A 9,471-nucleotide genomic window follows, 5' to 3' on the forward strand; every position below is an offset into this window, starting at 1 on the left:
AATAAAATGGAATAGAATAAAATTATTGTAAAATGACCACAATACCCCCTCCAATTCATATTTTATTGTAAAATGACCCTAATACCCCCTCCACTTTATATTTTATTGTAAAATGACCAAAATACCCTCTCCAAACTATATTTTATTGTGAAATGACCAAAATACCCTCTCCAATTTATATTTTATTGTAAAATGACCACAATACCCCTCCAATTTATATTTTATTGTAAAATGACCAAAATACCCTCTCCAAACTATATTTTATTGTGAAATGACCACAATACCCCCTCCAATCTATATTTTATTGTAAAATGATGACAATAACCCCTTCAATCTATATTTTATTGTGAAATGGTTATTATTTTATATTAACAGTAGGGTTGCCACAGGTCAGTGAAATCAGGGAATTCAGGGAAAAGTCAAGAAAAAATTTTGCTTTGTTGCCCTTTTCCCCAATTTGTAAAATACTTTTACAAAATTTATTATATATATTTTTTTTCATATATTTTCTAATAGAAATTCTGAATTTCTAAAAAAAATCTTAATTTTCTTCTATTTCTGACAATAATTCATTTTAAATGACTTAATTCTATACAAGAACTGACAAAGTTATTTCTTATAAATCATTAAATGAAGTATTTTTTTGACAAATTTTTTTTTTATTTTTTGTTGAAATTAGTTTTAATTTAAAAAATCTTAACTCAATTCTTCGAAAGAGTTCAACTATTAGGTATCTTTATAAATATTTAAAATTCTTTCCAGAAATTCAATTATTTATCTCAAGAATTCAACTATTTTCAAAATTAATAACATTCTTCGCAGAAATTCAATTTTTTTCAAAAAATCTAAAAAAAATATCGTCAACATTTTAATTATCTTAATTGAATTTTATTAATTAATTAATTATCAATTATCTTAATAAATGAATAGCAAAATTCTTTGACAAAATTCAATTTTATTCAAGAATTTTAATAAAATTCGTTGCAAAATTCAATTATTTTTATAAACAATAGTATTCATGACAAAGAATAATTCAATTATTTTCAAAAGTAATAAAATACAATTTATTATTTTCATTATATTCTACTATTTTAATAAAATTTTCCAAAAGAATTTAATTATTAAACAAAAATTTTGATTGTATTCCAATCTTTTGAAACTTTTTTATAAAATTCAATTATTTTCATAAATAATAAAACTCGTTGCAAAATTTCAATTATTTTTTATACAATATTTTAATCGAATTCTTCGAAAAATTTTATTATTCTTAAAAATGTTATTAAAATTCGTCCAAAATTGTATTTAAATAATTGAATTCTTGTAGAATTTTCTAATAATTGAATTTTGAAGAAGTTATACTAATAATTGCAATTTTTAGAAATCATTGTATTTTGTGAAGGTGTCAAATTAAAATCTTTGAAAATCTGAATTTTTCATACTTATAATTAATTTAATTAACTTTATTCATTAAAAATTCTATGTAACTAATTTTTTCAAAAAGCTCAATCGAAATTTTTAAAAATTTGTTCAAGTTTTTATTTGCTAATGTACATTTAATTGAAGAATTTCTAAATAATCGAAATTTCGTAGAATTGAATTGTAGACAAATGAATTTGAAAATTGTCAAAGAACTTTTTTTGAAAATTTTTAAAAATGATATATTGATAATAATAATAATAAAAAATATAATAATATTAAAATATAATTAATATAATTAATATATTGATTTAAAGAAGAATGTTAGTAAAAAAATTGTAGAAAATAATAATTCAATTGAAATGATGAAAATTATTTTGAAGAAGTTATTAAGTATTCTTATATTATAATGTAAAAAAATATAAAAATCTGTAATTATTATAAAATATGAAGAAAGTGATCACTCCGAGTCGAAGACTCGGTGTGATCACTTTCTTCATATTTTATTATTATATTCTTATAAATAATTGAATCTTTTTTTGAGCATCTAATCATATCAGAATATTTTTTAGGATCAGGGAAAAAGTGAAAATTTTTTCTGAAAATCAGGAAAAACAAAATTAAATTTTTGTGGCAAAAAATTGATTAAGAAAATCTAATAAGCACCGTGTGATGGACAATAAATTATTCATTTACAACAGTATTGGAATGCTATATATGATCATGTCCGCGTGTCGATTTATGCGCCGAGTCGAGTCGATCGAAACGAATCGATATCGCCATCAGCAGGACATAATGAATCCGGGTGATGTTGCGATTAAATTTTCTTCTGCCTACTCGATACCGCATTATGAAATCAATGATACGATGATATATATGTTTTCAGTCACGGGAAACAATGTTTATGAATGTAATAAACATTGTCTTCACGACATATGAATTGCAAATCAAATGGTCGTTGACAAACGTTCCTGAATATCAATTTTTCAAGGGCTCAATTATCTATTTGTTTCGAATCGAGTTTATTTTCTTTTTATTTTACTACCTTTTTCTACTATTTATATATTTATTCGCATTTAGTTTAATAATTTACATTTTGCCAAGAATTTTATTTGAGTTGAATTTCGCGGAGTTGAATTGAATTTCAAGCCTTGAACTATAGAGAAGCGTCTCCCCACTTTCCGCCTTCGAGGAGTGGGGGGCGCTTCTCACTGCCCTCTGAAATTATTAAATTGTCGAAATTGGGAAAGGAACACTATGCGCATTTGAGGAGTGGGGGGACGCTTCTCATTTCCATTAAAATGTTATCGTAAGAGAGGAAAAAACCAAAGAGTATTTAATAGTATAAATTAAAATATTTTTTTATTTTCTAATTTTTATTAGAATTATATTTTATTTTCTAAATTGAAAGGCTAAAAAAGCAAGGAATAGAAAAAAAGTAAAAAAAACGAAAGAAATAATATCGTCGGTTAGGAAATTCAATTAGCCCTTCTAGTCAGGTGAAAAATTGAGGAGCCACAACAAGGTTTCTGCTTACTTGTGTAAGTTGGGGGTATGAGCTCGTTAGACTGTTAGAGGTTACGTTATGAGAATGGAGGTGGGGTTGTGAGTTAGCGGATTAATAACGCGTGGCACGAGGCTAATCAGCTGGTGTAGAGTTCACGGAACATTTGGATCGTACTTGGTAGGTGTAGAGTGCTATGAACCCCCCATAACAATATCATATTCACTCGCAGTCAGCCAACCCCCTTAAGTTATTAACCTCTAAAGTTACCACATATAGTCACCCTCGCGACCCTATGTACACCGAAACTCTCACTTAATTACTTCGAAAAACCTTTGCTACACTACCTTTAACTACTAGATCCAGAGAACATTTTTTTTTCTTGAACCAAATTGACCCAAATAGGCATTAAGCTACGTCAGAATTTAGGTCAAAGCTGACCTATTTTTCACCTCTAGGTCAATTGCCCTTATTTTGCGCAAAGTTTGGGCCAAGACTTTCTTTAAATTTTAAAGAATTTAAAGAAAAGAAATACACTTTTAAAAAATTTGACTAAAAACCAAATTTAAGTTATCAAGTTGATAATATTTATAATTTTAGTCGTAAATTAAAATTGAGGGATTATATTTGCATAAACTAGAATTAATAATAATAAATAACAATAATAAAAATAAATAACGTTCTATAATTATTTTAATAGTGAGTGAAATTTCCTCACAAATCTAAAGTTCGAAAGTGTGAACTATGAGAGCCTTTCAGTAAATGTGTTCCCTGTACCTATCGGCAAATTCAGCGAAGAAAGCTGTTTACGCGGAGAGTGTGAAAATGAGGTTCACACTCAGTGAAGTTTAAATTACAAAAGTTTTGATACGTCCCCGAGTTTCATTGTGAATCTCAAATAAAGATCGGTATACGAGTGTGCTGGTCAGAAAAAGTGTAATTTCCCTAAATTGCAAATCAATTTCCAAACAATTAATTAATCTTTTAATATTATTAACTATAATAATCTTCGTCTTTCATTCTTGTCCACACTTTGAAGTTAGTTTCTGTGTAAGCTATTGTTTTCTTCCTTTAAAAAATATTGTTTGACGAATCGAAAATATGCATGATTTTCATAGTTTATAATAAAATAATATTAGAAATTAGAAAATTAAAAAAAAAATTATGATTAACAAATAATAAATATTTTCATTTTCTATTATTATTTAAAATTTAAACTAACATTCATTTTCAAATTAATATTTATTTCTACGAGAATTCAATTATATAAATACAACAGTAAATTATTTATTGAACAATTGAATATTTCTTTAAAATTTTCTTTTTAAAATGTTTATAAAATTTTTTTGAATAATTGCATTTTTCGAGAAATTTGATTAAAATTATATTAAAAATAATTAAAATTCTTCAATGAATTTTATTATTTATAAAAATAATTGAATTCCATAAAAAGAATTTTACTATTTATAAAAATAATGAAAATGTTCCGAAAGAATTTATTAAAATTTTAAGAAATAATTAAATTATTATGAAGAATTTTATAGAAATATTTGAAAATTATGAAATTTTTTCGAGAAATTTAATTAAAGTTGTTTCGAAAATAAATTAATTTCTGTAAAAAATTTTATTAAAATGAAGTAGGTATATTCAAAATAATTGAATTTATCAGAAAAATTTTATTATTTTTTGAAAATAATTGAATTCTTTCTTTTTTTTATCGAATATATTTATAAATTGGATTGACAGTAATTTAATTTTCATACAGAATTTTTTAAAAATATTTTGAGAATAATAATTGAATTATTTTTAGAGAATTTTAAATTCTTGTAGAAATTAAATTTTATAGAAATTTTTTAAAATAATTAAATTCTTTCGTGTAATTTTATTTAAATTGGATTAAAAATTATTTAATTCCTGCAAAGAATTTTAGTATTTATAAAAATAGTTGAATTGTTTCGAATAATTTATTAAAATTTTAGGGAATAATTGAAATTTATGGAAATATTTAAAAATATTTGAATTCATCCGAGAAATCCAATTAAAATTGTTTTGAAAATAATTGAATTCCTGCAAAGAATTTTACTGTTTATAAAATTAATTGAATTCTTGTGATAAATTTTACTACTTGTAAAAATAATTGAATTTTTTCGAAGAATTTATTGAATTTTTAGAAAAAAATTGAATTTTTTTGAAATGTGCTAAAAATTTCTTTTAAAAAATTGAATTTTTCCGAGGAATTCAATTAAAATTTTTTTGAAAATAATTGAATTTGTACAAAGATTTTACTATTTAGAAAAATAATTGAATTGTTTAAAAAAATTTATTAAAATTATAGAAAATAATTGAATTTTTTTGTGTAACTTTTATTAAAATTTTGTTAAAAATAATTGAAATTCTACAACGCTCTAACATTTTTAATATTCAATTATTATTTAAAATTTTTAATAAAAATTTATTTTAAAATAAAATACTAGAAAATTCTACGAGAATTCAATTATTTAAATACAAAAATAAATAATTTATTAAACAATTGAATGTTTCTTAAAATTAAGAATTTTATTATTTATAAAAATAATGTAATTTCATTAAAATTTTTGTTATTTATGAAAAAAATTAAATGTTTGCGTGCAATTTTGTTAAAATTGTTTTGAAATAATCGAATTCTTTTGGGTATTTTTTATTAAAATAGTAGATTTTGAAAAATCATTGAAATGAAGAAAATTTTTGAAAATAATTGAAATTTGGACAAGAATTTTCTTAAAGGTTTTGAAAATAATTGAATTTTGAAGAAGAATTTTTTTATTTATAAAGATAATAATTTGGATTTTGTCGAGATTTTATTGTAAATTTTTAACATAATTGAATTTTGTGTTAAGAATTCTATTACTTTTGAAAATTTGAATTTTTTGAATTTCTGCAATAATTTGTAACTTCTTCAAAATTCAATTTTTTTTTACTGTTTTTAACTAAAATTCTTCTACAAATCCATTATTTTTAATAATTAATTAAATATTTATTGACAAATTTAACTAATTTTAGTAGATTTTGAATTATTAAATTTTTTCAAAAATGTAAGTTCATTAAAATTTCTAATTAAATTCATTCAACATTGAAATTTTTGAAAATTTTAAATTAAAACCGTTTGAAGTTTATTTATTTATAAAAATTGTAAAGGCAACTCTTTTAAAATTGAATTAATTTTAAAATATTTAAGTAAAATTATTCATTAAATAATTTATTTATTTTATAATAGTTGTTTTAGATTTAAGTTATTTAAAAAGAAATTTTTTTAGAAAATGAAAAAATTGAAGGTTTTGTATTAGAATTCGTGGTAAGTTTACAGTTTTATGAGTCAAGGAAAAAATACCCAAAAATTCAGAATTTTCTTATGAATTCTAAAAATTTAATTTTTTTCAGTATTTTTAAGAAAAATTCCTGATTTTTCCCTGAATTTCCCATGTCAAAATATATGATTATTATAATTATAATAATATTAAAAATTTAAAACTATATATTCCAATTCATATTTTATTTTTATCAAAAAGATTTGAATTAGTTAAACATTTTTAAAGTCCGTATTTTTAAATACTTTCACTGGTTCGAGCCCTGCTATAGTTTCAAACCTAAAAAATTATCAAAAATTTTCTAATAATTGAATTTTTAATTAGATAATTTTTTTTTCAAATAAATAAATAAATATTATAAATAATGTATTATTATATAAATAATAATTATTGTTATGAATTTTTTTCAGAGAATCCATCTGAAATATAATCACTTCGGTATGCTCTGCTTTATGAGGTGTGTAATGGTGGGAAAAATATAGGACGTCGACAAAACCCAAAGGAGACGTAAAAACAGGACAACGTATGTAGTTTTTTACGGGATACCGCGACGTTAAAGGTATAGAGGGAAAAAAAGGGTATGGAGGATTGGATATATTATTGGTGGAGCGGCAATCATAAAATTCCACCCCGGAGGACTCTGACGCGGTGTGGGGCTCATCGAATTTGGCTACGAATCGTGTTTATCTTGCCCACGTACGAAATGTAGGGATGTAAATGGCCTTGTAAACCAAATATGCTGTCAGCAGTTTTGAGCATTATGTGAAATCACCGGGGGATTTCGCAGGAAATGAGAAAAAAAAGAATATTGTCTCACGAAGAAAACGCAAAAATGAAATATTAATTTTTAATATTACTAATAAAATATATTTCATAGCCAAAAGCACCTAATGACTTTACCACTAAATTACTAATTTACTAATTGAAATTATTTAGCTTCTACTAACAAAAAACCATTTTTCAAATAAATTTTAGAGATTTTACAATTACGAATCATTATTTAAAAATAAAATTCTAAACTTGTAGGTAGAAGGTAATAAACACGCGGTATATAATTAAAATAAATTTCAAATAAACTTGATGTGAAAAAAACAAACAATCTTTTTTCACAGTAGCAAAAGAAAATGATGAATATCCATTAGGCAGTAAATGATGAATATCATCATTAGTTATAAAAAAAGGAAAAAAAATAATATTTATAAAAATTCCAAGAGACATTTTCATTATACGAGAGGAAATTTCTTAGAAAGCAAGAAAATGACAGATAGTAAGGAATAATCATTCGATACGACCCTGAAAAGAACATAATCGCTGTTGTAGGGTTTCTACCTTCGGGATAAGGAGAGAGTCGTGAACGTACACTGACTCGTATCTGATCTGTCAAGAGTTATGTGTTATTACCTTGTCTCGAATTCCCCCCCCCCCTCTCTCTCTCTCTCTCTTGTTTTAAGAATATCACATAACTATTTTCTGACAGAAAAAAACCCCCCTCTCGATATATTGCTAATTGAATAAACATTAGTTTCTGCCTGTGATTCATTCCTTTCTTCTCTTTCTTTCTTTCTTTTTTTTTTGTTTACTAAACTAAATCGAAGCGTTGAAACATTTTTTGAAAACAAGAGAAAATTTACAAAAGAAAAAACACTCAACAAATAAGTGGGTTTAACAATTGTTTTATATATATATTTATAAGTTATTACCTATAATTTAAATTATAATTAGGCGAAAATGTAATTTAAATGTTCGGGAAAGTTTCGCGCTAAACATTTAATTATCGGGACATTTAAATCTTTACACAATTTTCACTAAACTTTTCAGTTAAATATGCCGAAATATTGCAAGTAAATATTTAATAAATTTTTAGGAAAGTTTCGGTGCTGTCGAGGTTATTGTATATATACACAAAAAAAAATTTATTTTCCGAAAAATTCATAACATTTATTTAACCTAATATTTGTTTTATCAAATATGGCTAATATTTTATGTTATTTCTGTAAATAAACCATAAAAATCATAATCTAAAGCTTTTTGGGCATACTATAGTACCTATACCAAAAAAGCTTTAGACTACGATTTTTATGGTTTTTATCATCAAAATGAGCTATATTTATTAATCTATCTTTCTATATAATATAATAAAAAGATTTTCCCCCGGGATTCAACTTCCTTAGGGGCCGTTACGTTACGCCAACATTATTCAAAAAACAAGTCAAATTTTACCTAAAATTAAAGTTTTTCTATAAAATTGGCCATAAATTGAAATTGGGGGCTTGGCGCACAAAGTCCCCCTTGTATTATGAAAAATTATTTCAAATGATCATAAATCTTAATAGGAAAAGATCGAGTTTAATGAATTTTCAACACAATATATATGAAGAATAGCATATTTCCATAGACAGCGATTGGTTTACTTACGCGTGCAGTGATTTAAAGAGTAGATGGAGAGGGGGTGAATTTGGCTCGAGTAGAGATAGAGTCCAGGGGTCAGAGCAGACAATGGCAACCAGGGTCCCGATGCTCACGTTTCCTAACAACACTCGCCCAATTTCACTCAAACAGAAGCCGATTAATTCACGGCGTCCAATTTAATCCGCTCGTCGCATCGAGCAGCATCGACGAGTACAGAAGAGAAGCGTCGTGATCCTCCCCCTCTACCCATATTCGCAGGGTGGCATGGAAACTCGCCATACGTCAATCCATTATACATATTTTAAACTGTCAATCTCTTGGTCGATGCTATTACGAAGAGAGCGAATGAATTAGAAAACTAAAGAGAGAGGAGGAGTGGGGTCAAGTTTTTAGATTACTCTCCCGAGTACAATGACGTAATACAAAAGACGCGAAATCATGCGAAGGGGAAAAAACTATATACATACCCCGTTTATATTGACAGACCCAGTTGTATTATACGATCTTCTCTTTTCCTCCAATTACCACTTTTGTATGCACGTTTAACGAATCGATAATAATTATCGGAAATTCGCCTTTGAACCGTCAGACATTATAACCCTTTTCTGTATAAATATAGTCGTTGATTGCGCCCAAAATGCTCAATATGACTGATGAACATGTGGACTAATTTATAAGAACTTTTCGTTTCTTTCATGTATAGAATAGAAGAATAAGAATGTAAAATGTTAGACTAATATTTTTGGATCTGTTTTTTTTTTTTTTTTGGCGAGTTTTAATAAATAAAATTGCTGTCTT

The 9,471-nt window shown here is 25.1% G+C and overlaps 1 long non-coding RNA gene across 1 annotated transcript in view; it reads left to right on the forward strand.

Moving 5' to 3' along the window:
• LOC122499874 overlaps nucleotides 1-7,203 on the forward strand; it is a 122,211-nt gene extending 115,008 nt beyond the window's left edge. The window contains exon 3 of the long non-coding RNA XR_006301392.1: nucleotides 6,675-7,203. This is a non-coding gene — a long non-coding RNA (uncharacterized LOC122499874). The remainder of the gene's footprint in view (nucleotides 1-6,674) is intronic.
• The last annotated feature ends 2,268 nt before the right edge of the window (nucleotides 7,204-9,471 follow it).

This window comes from Leptopilina heterotoma, unplaced genomic scaffold (assembly GCF_015476425.1).
Source record: "Leptopilina heterotoma isolate Lh14 unplaced genomic scaffold, ASM1547642v1 Lhet_177, whole genome shotgun sequence".
Taxonomy (NCBI): domain Eukaryota; kingdom Metazoa; phylum Arthropoda; class Insecta; order Hymenoptera; family Figitidae; genus Leptopilina; species Leptopilina heterotoma.